The following is a 16,562-nucleotide window of genomic DNA, read 5'->3' on the forward strand; positions in this document are numbered from 1 at the left end:
CCATGGTACGCTTATAATCTGTGTTTGGCAATTGGTTGTTTTCATGATTAAATTAAGAAGATACATATACTGGAAGGTTAGAAACCATAATTTGCCTGACTTAAAAGAAACTGTTCATTGTGTCAAGATATTTGCTTTAAATCACCAAAGCTGTTTTGGCCAGCAGATGTGCATACACACACTCAGATATCTATTCTCAAAATACGTATAGACATTCATCCTAATATATGTGCAATCCTTATCTATATTATTTGAATATAATTTGTACATCATTCTTCCTTATAAATATGTAAAATTCCTTCTTATATGAACATCCACATAGATATACACATTTGTCCTCAATATGTTATCTTGCCTTTAATTGTTGAAGACTGATTGATGCCAGCAGTCTGGTTCTGGCATTTAATAAGAGGGTAAGATACATTGCTGAAAGGTCAACAGTTGGTGTTTGGGAGTTCTTGCCCCCCTTGACACCCTGAAAATAAGTGCCTGGAAAGGCTGATCTTGCCATAAGGCTTGTGAGCCCATCAGAGTTTGGCTGTAGGAAGGTCTATACTCTTCATGCAAGTCACAGTTTAAAATATTCTACATCAACTTAGTTACGTGTCCTTTGTTCTCCTGGGCAGTATTTCTACTATAGTGAGACGGAAGGTGTTAAAATTAATTCTTTTTCCTGGGATAGCGGGAATGAGAACTTCTGCCTTAACATTTTTTTTTTCCTTCGTGTGAACTGTTTTTGGGCATTAGTGGTGCAATGCACTAAATATGATGATGAAATTGTGAGCAGGAAACATTTAATAGTACCTGCTTGATTCTTGACAGCGTTATGCTATCTGTAATGATGAGAAAATTGAAAATAAAAATGACATTTCCTATTTGGCAGATGCTTTGTAGCACTAAGAGAAAATCCAACAGTCAGACGATTTCAAGGCTAGAAATTCTTATAGGCCTAGTGAACAGAAAAAGTGCCATTTCTTACTGTTTACTATAGCAGAACATTCTTTCAATTAAATATATAAATTAAGCTGTGTATGAGCAACAAGTATCAAGCTTAAAGTCATATTTTGCTATTAGTTCAAAACCAGAAATTATCACTGCTTTCCTAGTCACATCCATTTGCAGTGAGAGTGACTCTGTCTTTCTGCTATTACACTGTTACGTTATTTTACACCAATGTGCTCAGCCTGTAAAGTACATACCATTAATGAATTATTTTTTTTTCATCTAGGTATTCATTTTCTTGTATAAGACAATTTTCTTCCCTAAATTTTTTTTAGGCCTATCACTCGGTTTATGTGCACAACAGGTGTTTGACAGTTCTGTATCTTTTCCTAAAGCAAAAAGTCAGAGGAAAAAAAAAAAAAGAGTTCTTATGTCTAAGGATTAGAAAATTACTTGGGTCTAGATGCCACTAAAGCACAGGTGTGACAGTATGTATTTAAAAAAAATAACCACTAGGTGTAGAATACAACATTCCAGACAGATGGTATTCAAATTCATACGAGCCTTTTGTCCGAGTCGTTTAACCCTCCTGAGAGGTATGGGTAAAACGGGTGGCATTTTTTCAGTTTTGTACTTTGCAACTTATCGAGGTCTCCAAATTCACGTTTCCTTACATTGTTCCTTTGTATTCACTGGGTTTGTCAGAAGAGATGTGTGAATGAAAATAGATCTGAATTCTGCGTTGCTTTTGGGGCTTGGTTCAGAGAGGACTGGCAGCCATACAAGGATCTCATCAGAGGCTTCCATGACTTCTAGTCACATCATTAATGAAGACCTTTTGAACATTTTGGTCTTACTACCTTCCATATGAAGAGAAATAATGATCCTGCCTTTGAAAAAGGTTTTGAAATTGCCAGGGATGTACATATTAATCTTTGCTATACCTCCTTACAAGCAGTAAGAAATGAAACAGCGTTTAGCAGAAAGACTGTGTTTTATTATATTTACAACAATGGAACCAGAATATAACCTTTTTATTTAAAAATCAAGCTGAAGATTAAGTTTTGATTGCAGTATTTTGTACTGAAGATAAGAATAATAGAAGCAATTAAGTATTCATAGTCCTGCTCTCACACAAACACCTTCCATGGTGAGCCTGTTTATGCAACTGAGTGTGCCGTACAATTGTTTTTATTACCTTCTTATAAAACAGCCTGTATAAAACACTTTTTTTTGATTGTTTCTTTGTGTATTGTTGAGCGTGTTTGCATTCTAAAGGGCTTTGCCTCATTAAAGCAATTACCGTAAACTCGCTGTAGTTTGTTGCTTTTTTTTTCCCTTTCTCCCTCTGAGCACTAGAAATATCCATAAAGAGCTCTTGCCCAGCCGGGATGTTCTGTCTCCCAAGGCTAGCAGTGGGAAGCTTTATCCCGAGCACAAAAAAATCTGCAGAGATTTTCTTTATCTGGAGCATCAAAACAGCAGTGAGGCTGCGCAGGGAGGGGGGGAAACGCTGTTGAACTCTGCCTCCTCCAGCATCCCCTGCCCTCCTATTTCTTGATGCAAACGTGAGCAGAGCGGAGGCCTCCAAGCGCAAGCTGTGCCATGTGAGGGGAGGAAATAAAGGAGAGGCGGACAGGTCTGCTGTGGGGCAAGGTTTTGATTGATTCTGATATGAGTTTTGTGGTTTTCAAGGGGGCAGGGTCATTCTTCACCTCTGGCCATGACAGTCCTCACTCTCTGCCCACATCTAGGACTCAGTCAGACAGAAGGGACATCCAGCTTTTCCCCGTAGTACCTCAGGTACCCCTGCTCAGCTCCTGAGGTGTAACATGTATAACACCTGCCAAGAATTTCACCAATTTGCTTCCTACTGGGGGGGGGGGGGGCGGGGGTGAAGAGAGAGAACTTCTCTCTAGGGTTGCACCTGAGTGAGCATAGCTACAAGTTGACTGAAAGCATGGTGAAAAAAAAAGGCAGAGCCTATGCTGTGGAAAGGCTGATGAAGTAGTCTCCAATATCTTTCCTTGAATCAACTTAATGAAAACTTTTTAGAAAAAAGGAGATTTGCAAGTGGAGGAACCTACTGAAGATTTACAGGTAAAGGTGACAGGGAGCAAAGATGGCTGGGAGCTTTCTGAAATAATGTCCTTAAATGCTTATTTGTCAGACCCAGAACTTTCAATGGGGAGATGTTTGCTAGTTCAATGAGTTTTTGGTCGAAATAAGAGACCTTCGTTTGGTGCCTCAGGGCAGCCAGAAGTTCCTGGGTAGGATACTCAGGTCCAAACCAGGAGACCACATGTAGGGCTGTGGTCTCTTTATGTTGACACAGGGACATGAAATTCAGCACCCCGCAGCCTGGCTACGTTCTGGTCTGCTGACTGCTTCAAAATGGGAATTTCTCCTGTTGGAGATGCTCCAGTGTGCATAGATAATGAGACAGTAATTAGGCAAAAGGATGAAAGAACCTGAGCTGATAGTCCAGGAATTAGATCACCACACTGGGAGGGGCAGATGGATGCCCAGGTCTCTTCCCAGATTGACGTGTCATTGCTTGTACAATGTGAAAAAGCTTCAGCCAGGGAAACGAGCAAAAGCACCCCACCCTCCTCCAGCATACTGAGCTGACCTTGGACTACAGCAAATTTCATTCTTATTTCTATGATGAAACGGTTTTTACTGAGTTCTCCAACAGCTCCAGCGAGAGTCTTAATCCCTGGCTGTTCACTGCTCTGAGCAGTCCCTATTTGAAAGGCCTTGGTAGCATCTGAAGTAGAACATCAGCAGGGACCTTCTTGAAACTGCAAGATCTTTCACTCTGCAGGGAAACCATTTTTCCTACCCAGTTCTAACAAAGAACAAGTAATTGAAAAATAAAAAAAAAAAGATTTTAAAGCCAGGAAAGTATATAGCACTGTAGCACTCAATAAAGGGGCCCTTTATTTTCAGGAGTATGCTGAAGTAATGAATCGGAGTCTCTTGATATCTATAGAAATGCTAGACAGAGCCGCAAGGAGAAGAATTAGTCAGGGAGAAAGTTCTGCAGTGTGCTTGGGGGCAGCCCCGGGTGAGGAAAGCCATGATTATTACTGCTGTCAAACAACACGCAGAGGTTCCTCCCTTCAGACTGCAAACCCAGAGAACTGGAGACGCTAGGGCTAATTCCTCACCATCTCATAGACTTTCCAGTCCTTTACTTCTGCATAGAGGACCTGTAACGGCTCAGTGGTGCAAGCAGCTGCCCGACCCCTGTAGCCCTGCTCACTGTCAGGGTGCTGTGATGAAACATGCGGGACAGGGCCACGAAAGAACCTGATGGGCTTTGTTAGGAAGCCAGCAAAGAACCTTCTGTGCATGAATGTAGGAAAATGAACTTCATTCTTCTTTCCTGCTTCATGCAAACTCCCTTTTAACTGGAATTTTACTGTTTTACATTCTCTAGTATCACTACGAAGAGTAGGCTAACTCTACTTGCAAACCAGACAGATACTCCAGTGGTGACTGCAAAGGGTTACTCTAGAAATCTATAATCTCTCTCCTTTGCTGGTGAGTTGTTGCTCATGCTGTTGGTGCTAATCCCTGGGAGGTGCTGAACACCTACCTTTCAGCATCCAGCTCCAAGTCTCTATTCTTCAAATAAAACCAAACTGTAAAACCACGAATAATTCATGATCATATAAATTCTTAGAAAAAAGAATTCTCCCCAAATGCCCACACCAGCTCTGAGCTTGCCTTATACATTGTTTTTACTGCAGTTATATTACTTCAATGCAAGATTTTTCAAAAAATCTGCATTGTTATAGGAGCTATGATTTACATGTCAGTAACCGCAAGTCTGTCCTACAGCTTTAAAAGTGCTCACATCTGCATCACCTCTCCTTATCTCAACACCATCGCACTGCTCCACTATATCTAACTCTAAAGAAGTGGTTTGTATTTATTTGTTGGTTGTCTCAATGATTTTGGAAGCTGACAGTGACTTTCCTAATTCAATAATGCTGCTACTACAGCATTAATCATTCATCATATCCTGAAAGCAAAAGTGGAGTGATTTAAGAACAAAAGGATTTAAAGAAAAATAAACACATGACCCACTGCGGCTGCTCTGGGGAAAGCAGCAATCTATGCATGGCAGAGGCAGTAATGAATAGCATCTGCTTTATCTGTGGAAGAGCAAACAGTTGTAGACATTGATCATTTCTCAAAAAGAGTGGTGCTGACCAAAAACATGGAGGAAAGCCATCCAGAAGCTATTTTGTGCAAATGAAGTGCAGATTTGTGTATATGAGTCGATACCCCATTTGCTGTTTCCTTTCATTAAAACCACAACATTAGCACTGGAAAACGATTATAATGGTTACAGTCAAAGCCACTGTAATGCTCAATTCACAGAGAACTCAGTGAGGGCAGGAACGGAAAAAAAAATCCTTCAGATCTCAAAAAAGTGTGCTTTCATCTGACGAAGCTCTACTGGAATAGGCTCAGGTATCTTATCTTTCCATACTCTCACTAGCCTATTGTGTAAGTCAGTCGTTCGTTGCATCCTCAGGGCCACGCAATGGCACAATGTGTTTTCTCAAAGCCCCTATTACCACTTTGGTTTCCTTGCTGTATTGAGGACAAATCATGCTTCTCGCAAGAGGAGCTCCAATGAGCCAAAGTAATTCGCAGAGTCTCTTGGCTGGCTTTATCTTGAGGGTTATTTTGGCCCCCTGGCTCCCGGAGGTGGAGCTCTGCAACCCCCCAACAGCCACACATGCCTGGAGTCTGCCCAGTCCTTCACGCTGACCTTGTCCCATGCCCCTATCCATGTGGAAGCAGGTGAGTGTCCAGGGGTTGTGCCAACTAATACTAGGGGGAACGGCCTTGCTTTACACCTGACAGGTCTCCATATGTGAAGAAGGGTTTCTGTTCAGGCATAAGTATCTGAAATTGCTATTCATTATTCAGTGCTCGTGAGGGGATTGCTCTGGAGAGATGCTCACAGGAGGAGGGATGCAGAGTTATGCCCTATGACAGCGATGTTCAGCCTCAGAGAAGCTGACTGAGGAGCTCTTCTTTTTTCCGTATTTAGTGTTGTCTTGTTGCTCACTTTCCTTGCTAGGAGGTGACTCCTCTCAAGATTATGCAAGCTTTCTGTGTTGGGCCTGAGCTTTTCTCTCAGCAAAGCTAGGAGCAAAACCTCCACTGGCCTCAGTGGCAAGGATGGGAGCCCAGGCTCCACTGTGCCTACAGCTGTCCAGTGAAATCCTCCTCAAATTGCCTTTCCAAGTCATTCCTTTCCCTGGAGGTACTCAGGACCAGATCCCACTTGCCTCTTGAAACCAAGCAAACCTCCTACCCAAGCCGACAAGGTCGTCCTTGTTGTCCTGAGCAGCAACTGCAGTACAGTGTCCCCTTGCTAATGAGGGAATTTTCAGACACGCAGACCTTGATGATACCTTCAAAGCAGTGATGTAAACAGTCTACTAGCAGTTTTGTTACTCAGATTGTCTACCTCTTCCCTCATAAGATGGCTATAACGGGAAAAGGGCAAGTGAGATTTCTTGGCATCGCTTTTAGACCTGAGTTAAGTTGGGCGAGTGGCTGGTCCCGAGAGCTGACTCCCTTCTTGCCTCCTGTAAAGCTGCAGCCCTGCGCTTGAGCATAGCTGGGGTTTGGCACACTAATGCTCTACCTCTGCATTGCTGGGAGAGGCCACTGAAAATATACAATCCCCAGACGGGAGTGATTTAGTGAAATTAAAAACAGACAGGGGGCATTGAAACAAGGAGGTGTCAAATGTTCCCCCTGCCCCACCAAGATTTTGATGTGGCTGCTATGTATACCTGTCTGTCTCCTCTTCACTGCTGTCTGAGCTTGAAAGTTAAAATGCACAGGAGGAGTGGAATTAGAGCAAAGGCACACACACCCTTACAGACACACACATGCGCTTTTAATTGTGTGTTATTACCGGTTAATTTCAGCTTGTCCAAAGGCAGGAAGAAAACAGCCTACAGTGGGGCTTGGGCCTCCAGAGGTATTGTAAAACATAACATCCAAAGGCCTTCCTTGACTCCATTGCTTCCCTTAGCCCACAAAGAATGTATTAATGCACATTGTTTGATTTTTCCAGATGCCATTGCTTTCCCACTGTAGTCCTTCTATTTTTTTTGTTAGAAAATAGACTCTCATGCACGAGTGACTGATAAAGGTGCTGCCTTTTAGCAGAGAACAAGCAAGAGGAGAATTAGGAAGCCAAGATAGTTTCTTACAGGCCCAAGTAGCTGAATGTCTTCAACAGAATAAGAATTCTTTATTTGAATGTATCAGAACCTTGAAGGCTTCAAGGAATCACAGCATTGCTTGGGCTCACAGGAATTAAAGGGGGAGCTAAGAAAGATTTTTATTACATAGGGTTTTGGAAAGTTATCTATATTCTCCACCTCCTCTTTTCTAGTAGTAGTAATGGTACAGAATGTCAAACAAAGGTGTCCCTGAAGCAAACTGATAAATTAAAAGCAAATGACTTACCACACTGTATACATCTACCACTGCCGAGTGATAGATTAATGTTTGCATTTCCTTATGAATGATGGGAATAGAAAAAATTCTAGGAGATACAAGATGTAATATTTAAAGCATTAGGACATTGCTTAGACTACCAGTGTTTAAACCTACAGGGATAATCTGGGATTTGTGGAGCAGTGGAAATCTTCTCTGCATCCAACAACTTCATCAAATGGCAAGTAAAAATAAAACCGTGACAGGAATAAGTGAGCAGATAAGGCTTGTCATAGGTTTTGCCAAATTGTACCTCCCTAGTCTCTCTGAATCTTTGCCCATGCCCGCAGTGGCGTGGACGGGGGCAAACCAGACATCCATCCATCTGGACTTCCAGTAAGCCTCTAACAAAGTACACACGCGAAGCTGAGGAAAAAACCTAAATCATCACGCAAGTTAAGCTGAATATTTCCGTCAATCAAAACTGGCTAGAACATAGGAAGCAAAGTACGCTTTATACCTAGTGAATAAACAATTACTCACACAGGGATTAAATGGCTAGCTTTTGTCAAAGTAAAAGGTTTACCATTGAGATGCTCCATTTACTAGGATCAGTGTCATTACTTACTATACTGCTATTACTATATTACTATTACTACTGCGCTTACTATACAAGTGGGAAGTGTGATGAAAAATAAACAGGACATAGCATTATTATTTTCACTGTGTGAAAAGAGCATTTTGAGGAGGTTCATGTGATTACAGACAAATGAGTAACAAAATGACAGCTAAAATTCAGTGCTGATAAAATATTTATGGTATTTATACATACATATTGAGAGAAAATACCTCACCCCCCCTGTGTTTTTTCAAAGACACCTAAATTCAAATACTGATGTAGAGAGGAATCCTAGCTGGCAGCTCATTAAGGATGCTCTATTAATGTGAAGCTGTGGATTAAAACCCTGGATGGAATTTAAGGGGGTGGATAAGGAACATGACAGCAGAATGCTGTTACGTAAATCACTACTACCACTTCCCCCGGCACTGCATAGGTGGGACTGGTTGTTCTGTCTGCAGAAGTAGAGAGGGTTTGGAAATGAGCTCAGAAATGACTCTGCCTCATTGGTGGAGAAATTGGAGAGCTGGGATTTGTTTCTTTTTGAAAGGGAGAGAAAAAGAAAGGGACATGGTAAAAGTAGAGAAAATAATCAGTGTACCCTCTCCTACACAGCAAAAAGCGGACACTTGAGGAAAATGAAAGGCAGCTAATTCCACAGCGCTAGCAGGCAAGGGCTCACGCTGACTCTGGACTGCTTTGCCAGAGGATACCATGCAGGCCAGGAATTCGACAAAGTCCAAATAAGCACTGAGCTTTCTTTTGGACAATAAGTCTATCTACAATTACAATAATTACTACCAAGAAAAAAAACATTAGACAAAAATACAGAAACTCCTACTTGAAGCCAGTCACTCGCTGTCTTACGGATTGTTCTGCAGTCTTCATTAGCCCATGGTCAGGGTAGTTAACACCTCAGGCTATTGTGAACTTTATCAGATACAGGACAGTGAGCAGATGGATCAGGGGGCTGGTCCAGAAAAGCAATTCCTGTATTATTATCCTGCTAAGCTATAAATATACGTCTTCGTAAGGCTGTCTGATAGCAATTGAGTGTCACTTTAAACAGCCATGACTTTCCTCCTGTATTTTATAATTCATTTTTATCAAGAAGTAAATAACTAGGATTTTCCAGACTGAAGTTTGAGCATGATTTCTATCTGGAGAGCTGCTGATAAATACAGATATTTTTTATTTACTGTTGTCATTTGAAAATCAGTTTGGCTCATAAAATGATGGAAAATGGCTCAAGAAAGACAGGCACCGCTGTAAGCCCTCTGCAACTGTTCCCTAACTTTTTACAACATGCAGGATCCGGGATTGAGACAGATACGACGCTTGGTATCTTTTATTTTCTTCAGATACTCTGTATTTAAAATACTACTCCAGTGGTTTCTGACAACTGCTTAGGGCAATTTTGCTTAGCCTAGCGGAATGTCCTGGAAACTACTGGCAATGATTTAGCTCCCAAAATTGGAACACATTTCGCAGAGACAGAAAGCCTATGAACAAATAATGGACAAACGCCAGAGTAAATAAATGCGGTTCATGAGCTGTGGTCAGAAATGTCTCTCTTTCAGTATGCAGTGCAAATCTTTTGCCAACATTTACCATAAAGTTATTACACAAAGCAGTTTTTCCTCTCAGTAAGACAAACTCAATGAAAGACTGCTTCTAGTCTAGCAGCCTACCATTAAGGCTGCGATAGCCTGTCATGCCAGGAGAAAACCTGTGTGCAGTGGGCTTGTTTCAAGCTGCGCTTTCCATTTTGTTATTCGGGCTTCTGTGCAAAAAAAAGAGAGCAAGCAAGAGAGAGACTCCTCACGGCTCGACACTCCTTCAGCAGACCATGACAAACCACAGGGTGAATTCTGGTCCTCTGTCTCCCAAACCCAACCCTTGGCCTGGCTGCACAAGTCCTTCTCAAGTGCTTTATGAGTCTGTCATTACAGAGGGGTCATCGCGGGCATCGCTGCCTGGAACCCAGCAGCATCACCCTCTGCTTCGAGCGCTCCGTCAGTGATGAAAGGGCAGACATAAATTGGCAGCACACTATTGTTGCTGTTTCTTTCTCAAACCAGCTCCTTCGACATGTTGTGCAGGACGATTTCAAGAATTTGCATTGCAAAGTTCCCTTATAGTTTTCTGGTGCTTCACTCTGCTTGCTGGTTGTGGGTCTAAGTGGATGGGACTTCTGCTCTGCTCTGCTGTAGTCTTTGCCATCTTTGGAGTAGGTGACTTATGTCATATTCATAATTCTGCAGAAGAAACCAAAGAATTTGCAGAGCCTCTCTGTACTGTCAGGAATCCTGACTCCAAAGCTAAACACCCAGAGATGGCTGTTTTTGGCTGTTCTCCTACCAAAAAGGGTTTTCCAGCTACCAACCTCCAGTGCAAGAACAGAAGGAAAAGAAGTTTGGAGGAAAGGCTTGGCCATTCTCAGGCAGTTTGGGACTGAATCAATAACAGGGTAAAATAGATGAGGGAACCAAAATTACATTGTTCTGCTCTTCTGAAAATGCAGAAACAGAGACTGAATTAACCTCTGCGTGCTGTCTATCGGTGTTAAGACTCAGAGTGTCTCAGCCCAGGCACGCTGCCACCCAGAGTGGCTGTGAGCTCCATCCCTTGGCACGTGAATGAGAGAGCAGCTGGTTGAAGAAGTGAAATCAGAATTTGTGTTTCAAACCTTGCCTCACCTCTCCTCCCACACATGCAGATACATAACCACACAGGAACCCCCTAACAGTTAGAGAAGCACACGAGTTAAAGCAGAAGAGGAATCCTAATAGAAACAGCTAATGGGAATCCTGTCATTTGCAACTCTATGAAATGCTTAATAAAGGTTGTTCTAGCAGTTTTTCATCACTGATAGGATCCTGGCAAACAAAGCTAAATGATTTCAGTAACGCCAGCCAGAAGCTGAACTGAAGGGTTAGAAACCATCCTAGTTTTAAAATTAGGAATATTTCTGTACATGAAAACCTTTAAGCCAACTGAAGCGCTCTCTAACAGGGACTGAACAAATTTGCTTTACTCTAACCACATTCCTTTAATGAACACGCATCATTCTGTGCTGTGCCCGGCAGATGTAATAATAGCAATGTCTGGCGAGCTTCTGTAGGAGCCCCGCAATAAAAGCACCTTCCCCTCCCGCCAAGTTAAAAGAGAACAGGCTGACATGTATTGGAAATGCACGGGCAATATAATGATAGCAAATTGCTTTGAAAAGGAAAAGGTTCCGAGGCGCACATGTCATTTCAATCCCCGGCTACAAGGCAGTGCTTCAGCTCCATCCTTTGTGTCTCCCTCCGGATCTGCCTCTCCCTCACCCCTGCCTTTGGGGAGAGCTCTCCCAGCGCCGTAGATCAAAAGCAGCATCTTCACTACAAAGGAGAAGGGAGCCCACGAATCCGTACTGCACCCCCCAAACCTCAAAAAGGGGCAGCCTTCTTCCCTCCCCTTCATCGCTCTTTTAAGAGCGCATTGGAAAAATTCATTCTTTTGGTCCCTCCCGATGAATTCCTCTGACTGGGACGTTCCTGCTAGTGCCTGTTTCCCTGCTCAGCCCCGTCCGGGCTGTGCCATGAGACTTTTGTCACAACAATGGTTCTTCTGAGATGGTGACAGAACGTCTTCTAACACCCAGGAAAATGGGGCTTAGCCATTATTTCTAGAATATATTTAGGCCCTTTGGGAGCTTGCTATTGAAAAGGCCAGGGATGCTGATTATCGTTTTTTATTCTGATGTCTAACAAATATAAAGATTGTCTGCCGGGCTGAGGGGAAGCTTAGTTTTCAATACTCCGAGTGGGCTGCCACCGTGGGTGCGGAGAGGGAGATCACGTTATCCCCTCATTTATCTCTCTGGACTCTTTCCTCATCCACCCTCTACTTCCTTGACCCCTGGGCTGTGTTTGTGCAATTCCGAATGCATTTTACAAGCACTGTTTTTATTTTTGCTCAAAACTCTTCGGCCTTTTTCAGCTGTGTGAAAAAAGCCCAATTGCAAAATGGTGTAAATCACACTCATCCACCTTTCTGATGTGTAATGCGGTCAGAGTATCTGGACATTGTCAGGGCATTGTAGCGCATATCCCAGAGTGACTTTGTTGTAAGAAAGGAGTTTAATTTTTTCCTCTTTTGTAACCTTGTGAAATTTCCGCATTAAAAAGCAATCACATCTTTCAAACCAGCAATGATTGTGTTTGGCATAATGGCTGCAAACCCCCAGTGTGCAGGGCTGAGCTTGTTTTCACTAAAATGAAATCAGCTTTCAAAATAAATGATCTGCAACAACATTATATTCCCCAAATCTTATAATCCTATTAACAGAGTTGATTTTTTTCTTTTTCTTTTTTTTTTTCATTGCCACCAGACTGACAAGATTGGCCCTGTTTCAAGGGGGAGAAACAGAAAGTCGCTTGAGGATGTAGCCAAGACATGCACTGCAAGCCGAGGACCAGCCCTGCCAGGGCCTGTGGTTAGAAGCTCTTAACGACTATTGTAAGCCCTTAAATATAATCATCTGTATTTCACCTCCACCTAATGTACTTCATGTGTAGCATGTTTATCTGTTAGCACAGTCTTTCAAGAGACTCAACAAACAGCCCTGTTTGCCGGAGCGAGAGGCAAGCGGGTTGCCCCAACTCTCCTGATGAATGAGACTTCTATCAAAAATGACACAGGGGTGCCAATGTGGTGAAGGAAAATGTCTCCAAATTAGCCTGGGCTAAAATCTCTTTGCCAGAAGTGGAAATTACGTGGTAATATCAAAAGGCAACTTTACTTATATATAATTCCAGGTTTCTCTGCAAGTATTTTTTTTGGAAGAAAGTCAGGAGGGCTCAGTCTTGCGCTGCTTTTGCTGGTCCTGCCGCCCGTGCCCTTCCCACAGAGGGGACTGGGGCCCCCTCCTCTTGCGTGCACTGTGCACCTTGGAGTCACTTCGCCATCTTAAACCCTGCCCAAAAAGCTGCAGTAATTGGCCCAGGAAGAAGAAATCCTCATGATCATGGCAGAAGTTTTCTTTTCCTTTTGGGAGCGGGAGGGAACACCCAGAAAGTGCCGAGACCAGAAGGAGCGTGGGAGGGTCACCATCCCCTCGCAACGCCTCTGCGCTGATGTCTGCTTGGGGGTTGCGCCAGCTGGGAAACCCTGTCCCCCCCTGCGAACCCCGCGTCTGGGATGGGGCAAAAGCTCGCGCGGTCACGGTGGGTGGGCAGCCGCCGGAGGCTGCTGGCCGCTGGGACACAGTGTTTGCGATGAAAAGGCATTGGGCTCCTCCAGCCGCACTTCGGGGTGCCCAGCAAAGCCTGGGGAAAAACCAGGGCTGCGCATGGGACAGCCGAGGCTCAGACCCCCGGCCCTCCAAGGCACCTTTTACTGCAACGAAACGCTGACCGAGGGATGTAAACGTGGCCTTCATTTTTTCGCATTTTCCCTTTATTAGTTCAGCAGGGCAATAGTGGTTTCCTCACGCTGCGGGTCAGAGGGTGACAGGTCCCCACAGCCGCGGGGAAGTGGGGCTCTGCACGGCAGCCTCCAGCCAGAAGCTGCTGTTGCGGCAGCAGCTGCCGCCTGCCCGAGCACTGCTGCTCCTGCCATTATTGACTAAGCAGCTTTGCAACGGCTTTATGTGAAATTTAAAACTCTAAAGTAAAAACATTAGATTATAAAATAAATAGGCACAGCCCTCTCTGTTAAAACGTAACACCTGCTTCTCGTCCCCTTGCCTCTTGCTAACGCTGGCAGCTGAAATGTATTTTTGACGAACTCTGTGATGAATAAATCCGACATCAGGCCAGACCTGCTACCACCGGAAGACAGGAGAGATGTGGCACTGATGGTGCTGGGAACCTCTCAATCAGTATCACAGTCCCAGCTATTTAAAAACCAGTGCTGAGATCCCTGGAATAACGAGCTTTGCTTAAAAATCAGGAGATTTTTAGATCTAAGAAATAGGGACTTTATTTCATCTGATTTCTGATTTTTAAGCCTCTAGAAGATTATATGGCTGAGCTTTGCTCTATAACCAAGAAGTCTTGAGGCCTCAAAAAATAAACAAAGGAAAGCTGATATTCTGCCAGACCACTTCTGCCAGGAGCTGGGATTTTAACTGGGCAAACTCTCCCAAGACTTGTGACAAAATCTGAAGGGTTAGAAACCATCCTAGTTTTAAAATTAGGAATATTTCTGTACATTCTGTACATTTTGGGGTCACAGTGTAAGTAGGCCCACAGACCGGTCAAAATGTTCACATCCAGCTGCAATTTGGCAAGTGTATGAGCTTCTTAGGAATTGTGTGCAAGTTCCTGGCCCCACAGATGTAAATGGGACCTGGTATGTAAAATTGCTGTTTGGGCAGGTAATTTCAGGACCAGACCCAAAAATTATTACAGTCTCTTCCACTGTTATGATTTTAATAACTGCAGATAGAGATAGGAATTTTCCATGTGAATCGCTGTTGGGATGTTATTAGCCTTCCGATAACAAACCAAGATACCCATCGAGCATAGAGCCAAACTGCATCTGCTCACTGTACTCATTAAATGCCCCTCAGGTGCAAGTCCAGATACTAAAATTAATAATATGAATAAGGTACAGATTTGCCTACATTTTCTCCAGTGCACTCTGCTTAGGCATTGGTTCTTTTCTGACTGAATCTTTTATTATAATATAAAGGCAGATTTGACAGACATTCACAGACATCTCCACAAATCTGCTCTGGACTTGTCTGCGTTGAATTTACAGACCTCCTGGTGAAATCACAGTGCAGATTTGTTTGGAAATTATACCTAGATAGTGCCTGTTTCACAGTTTCTTTTCTTATGATAAAATAAATGATTCAAAAGGCTGCCTAGTTTTAAGTACTGAAGGAGTTATAAATTCCGGTAATATAATTACAAATGTCATTACAAACACCTAATGCTGTGTATACAAAAAAAGCAGATCCCGCTTCTGGCCTCATTTTTGAGGAGTTCAGACCACTTGATACCCAGATTTGTTAAACATTGCCTTGTGTCTCCAACTGCCAGAGCAAACCCCTCATCTTAATGCTGGAGGGGGCAGAGCAAGTGCAGACTGCTGCGTGCAGAATTAAACAATTGGATAAATATCTTGCTGAACTGGTATCTTTCTGGGAAGGGCTGGATGTGAGCAGTGAAGTGCGATGCCGACGGTGGGGTTGTAGAACCTTTTTCTTTTCAGAGCTCTTCGCCGTCCAAGAGAAACATTGTAATAACAAACAAATATAGGCAGGCGATAATTTGGGAAGAAATCTAGGTGAGATTTGCAGAAGAGCAAGGGAGACTGAGATGCACAGGTCTCACTTTTTGCTTGGGATTGGGTAAGCTCAGACTCTTAAGCAGGTAGCATAATGTCAGTTTGTATGCTAGTTCCTAACTATTGAGATTTTACCATAAACAAAGATAGAAAAAAGTACTGGAATAATTATGAAAAAGATACTGACATTTTCCTTTTAAGAAATTTCAGCTTATTTTCCTGAAGAAACAGTTTTCTAAGGCAATTTACTCAGACAATAATAGAAATGTATTTATGTGGCTGAAAAGATTAGTAACTCTCTTGAGAGAAAACAACAAATTCCATCTACCCGTTGGGGAACTACCGTGGCTCACAGCTGCAGAGCGAAAGAATAAGAACCGCAAAGGCTCGTGCCAAGAAGAGCCACCTTGCACCCCGGCTCACCAGCCTGCCTTTTACCGGCAGCCCTTCTGCAAACCTTGACTGCCGTGCCTATAAGCTGGAAGTCTACCGGTGGGTATTTGCACGGCAGAAGTGTTCAGTCAGCATAGAATAAACTCATAAAGTGCTCTCCAAACAGGCGGAGGGCTCGATGAAGTTTCCTCTTCAGTTGTTCCAAAGCCCCGGCCAAAAATCTCAGTGGGATTTCCCAGAGGAATTACAGATCAGGCGCAGCAGAGCTGCAGCCAAACGCCGAGGCTGGAGGTTTGTGTATTTGCCACTCTCTTCCCCGGGCTCCTGGGACAGAACCCGCTTGCCGTGGGTGAGCCGAGACTGTCACCAGCCCTGCCCAGTCACTCTCACCTCAGCCTGTGCACGGATCTCCTCGCCACACTTTTCTCTGCCGGCTCTCCCACTACAGCACTACCATCTTTCATCATTTGGAAGTGATCCTCTAAAGGTTGTTTTTTTAAGGCTCAGTGCCTAGAGCCACTTAATTACATGATAATCTCAGTTTTTGTTTAAAAAGAAACGCACTAGGCCCTTGTGATGGCAGGGCGAAGATCGTACATTTGAACCTTTGGGGCTTGTCGCAGGCAAATAAAAATACCTAGTGCCTATACATTTAATTTCATGGTTTGGGGGTGGAAGACTAGCGTTTTATGGTATCACAAGATTGGCAATAGCATACGTGGTTTCAAACCAGGCTAGGGAGGCTTTTTTAACATAGTTCCAACAGGACTGATTTTTCTTCTTTTGGCCCTTGTTTATTTCTGGAGCATGATGTGCTTGTGGCTTGGCAAATAAGTCT

General features: G+C 43.4%; 1 long non-coding RNA gene across 2 annotated transcripts in view; it reads left to right on the plus strand.

Annotated features, from left to right (window-relative positions):
• The window catches only part of LOC142361054 (uncharacterized), a 55,226-nt gene that overhangs the window by 37,143 nt on the left and 1,521 nt on the right, over window positions 1-16,562 (plus strand). For both annotated transcript variants that reach the window (XR_012763586.1, XR_012763585.1), the window contains exon 2: window positions 12,426-12,553. This is a non-coding gene — a long non-coding RNA (uncharacterized LOC142361054). The remainder of the gene's footprint in view (window positions 1-12,425; window positions 12,554-16,562) is intronic.

Source organism: Opisthocomus hoazin, chromosome 4, assembly GCF_030867145.1.
Source record: "Opisthocomus hoazin isolate bOpiHoa1 chromosome 4, bOpiHoa1.hap1, whole genome shotgun sequence".
Lineage (NCBI taxonomy): Eukaryota > Metazoa > Chordata > Aves > Opisthocomiformes > Opisthocomidae > Opisthocomus > Opisthocomus hoazin.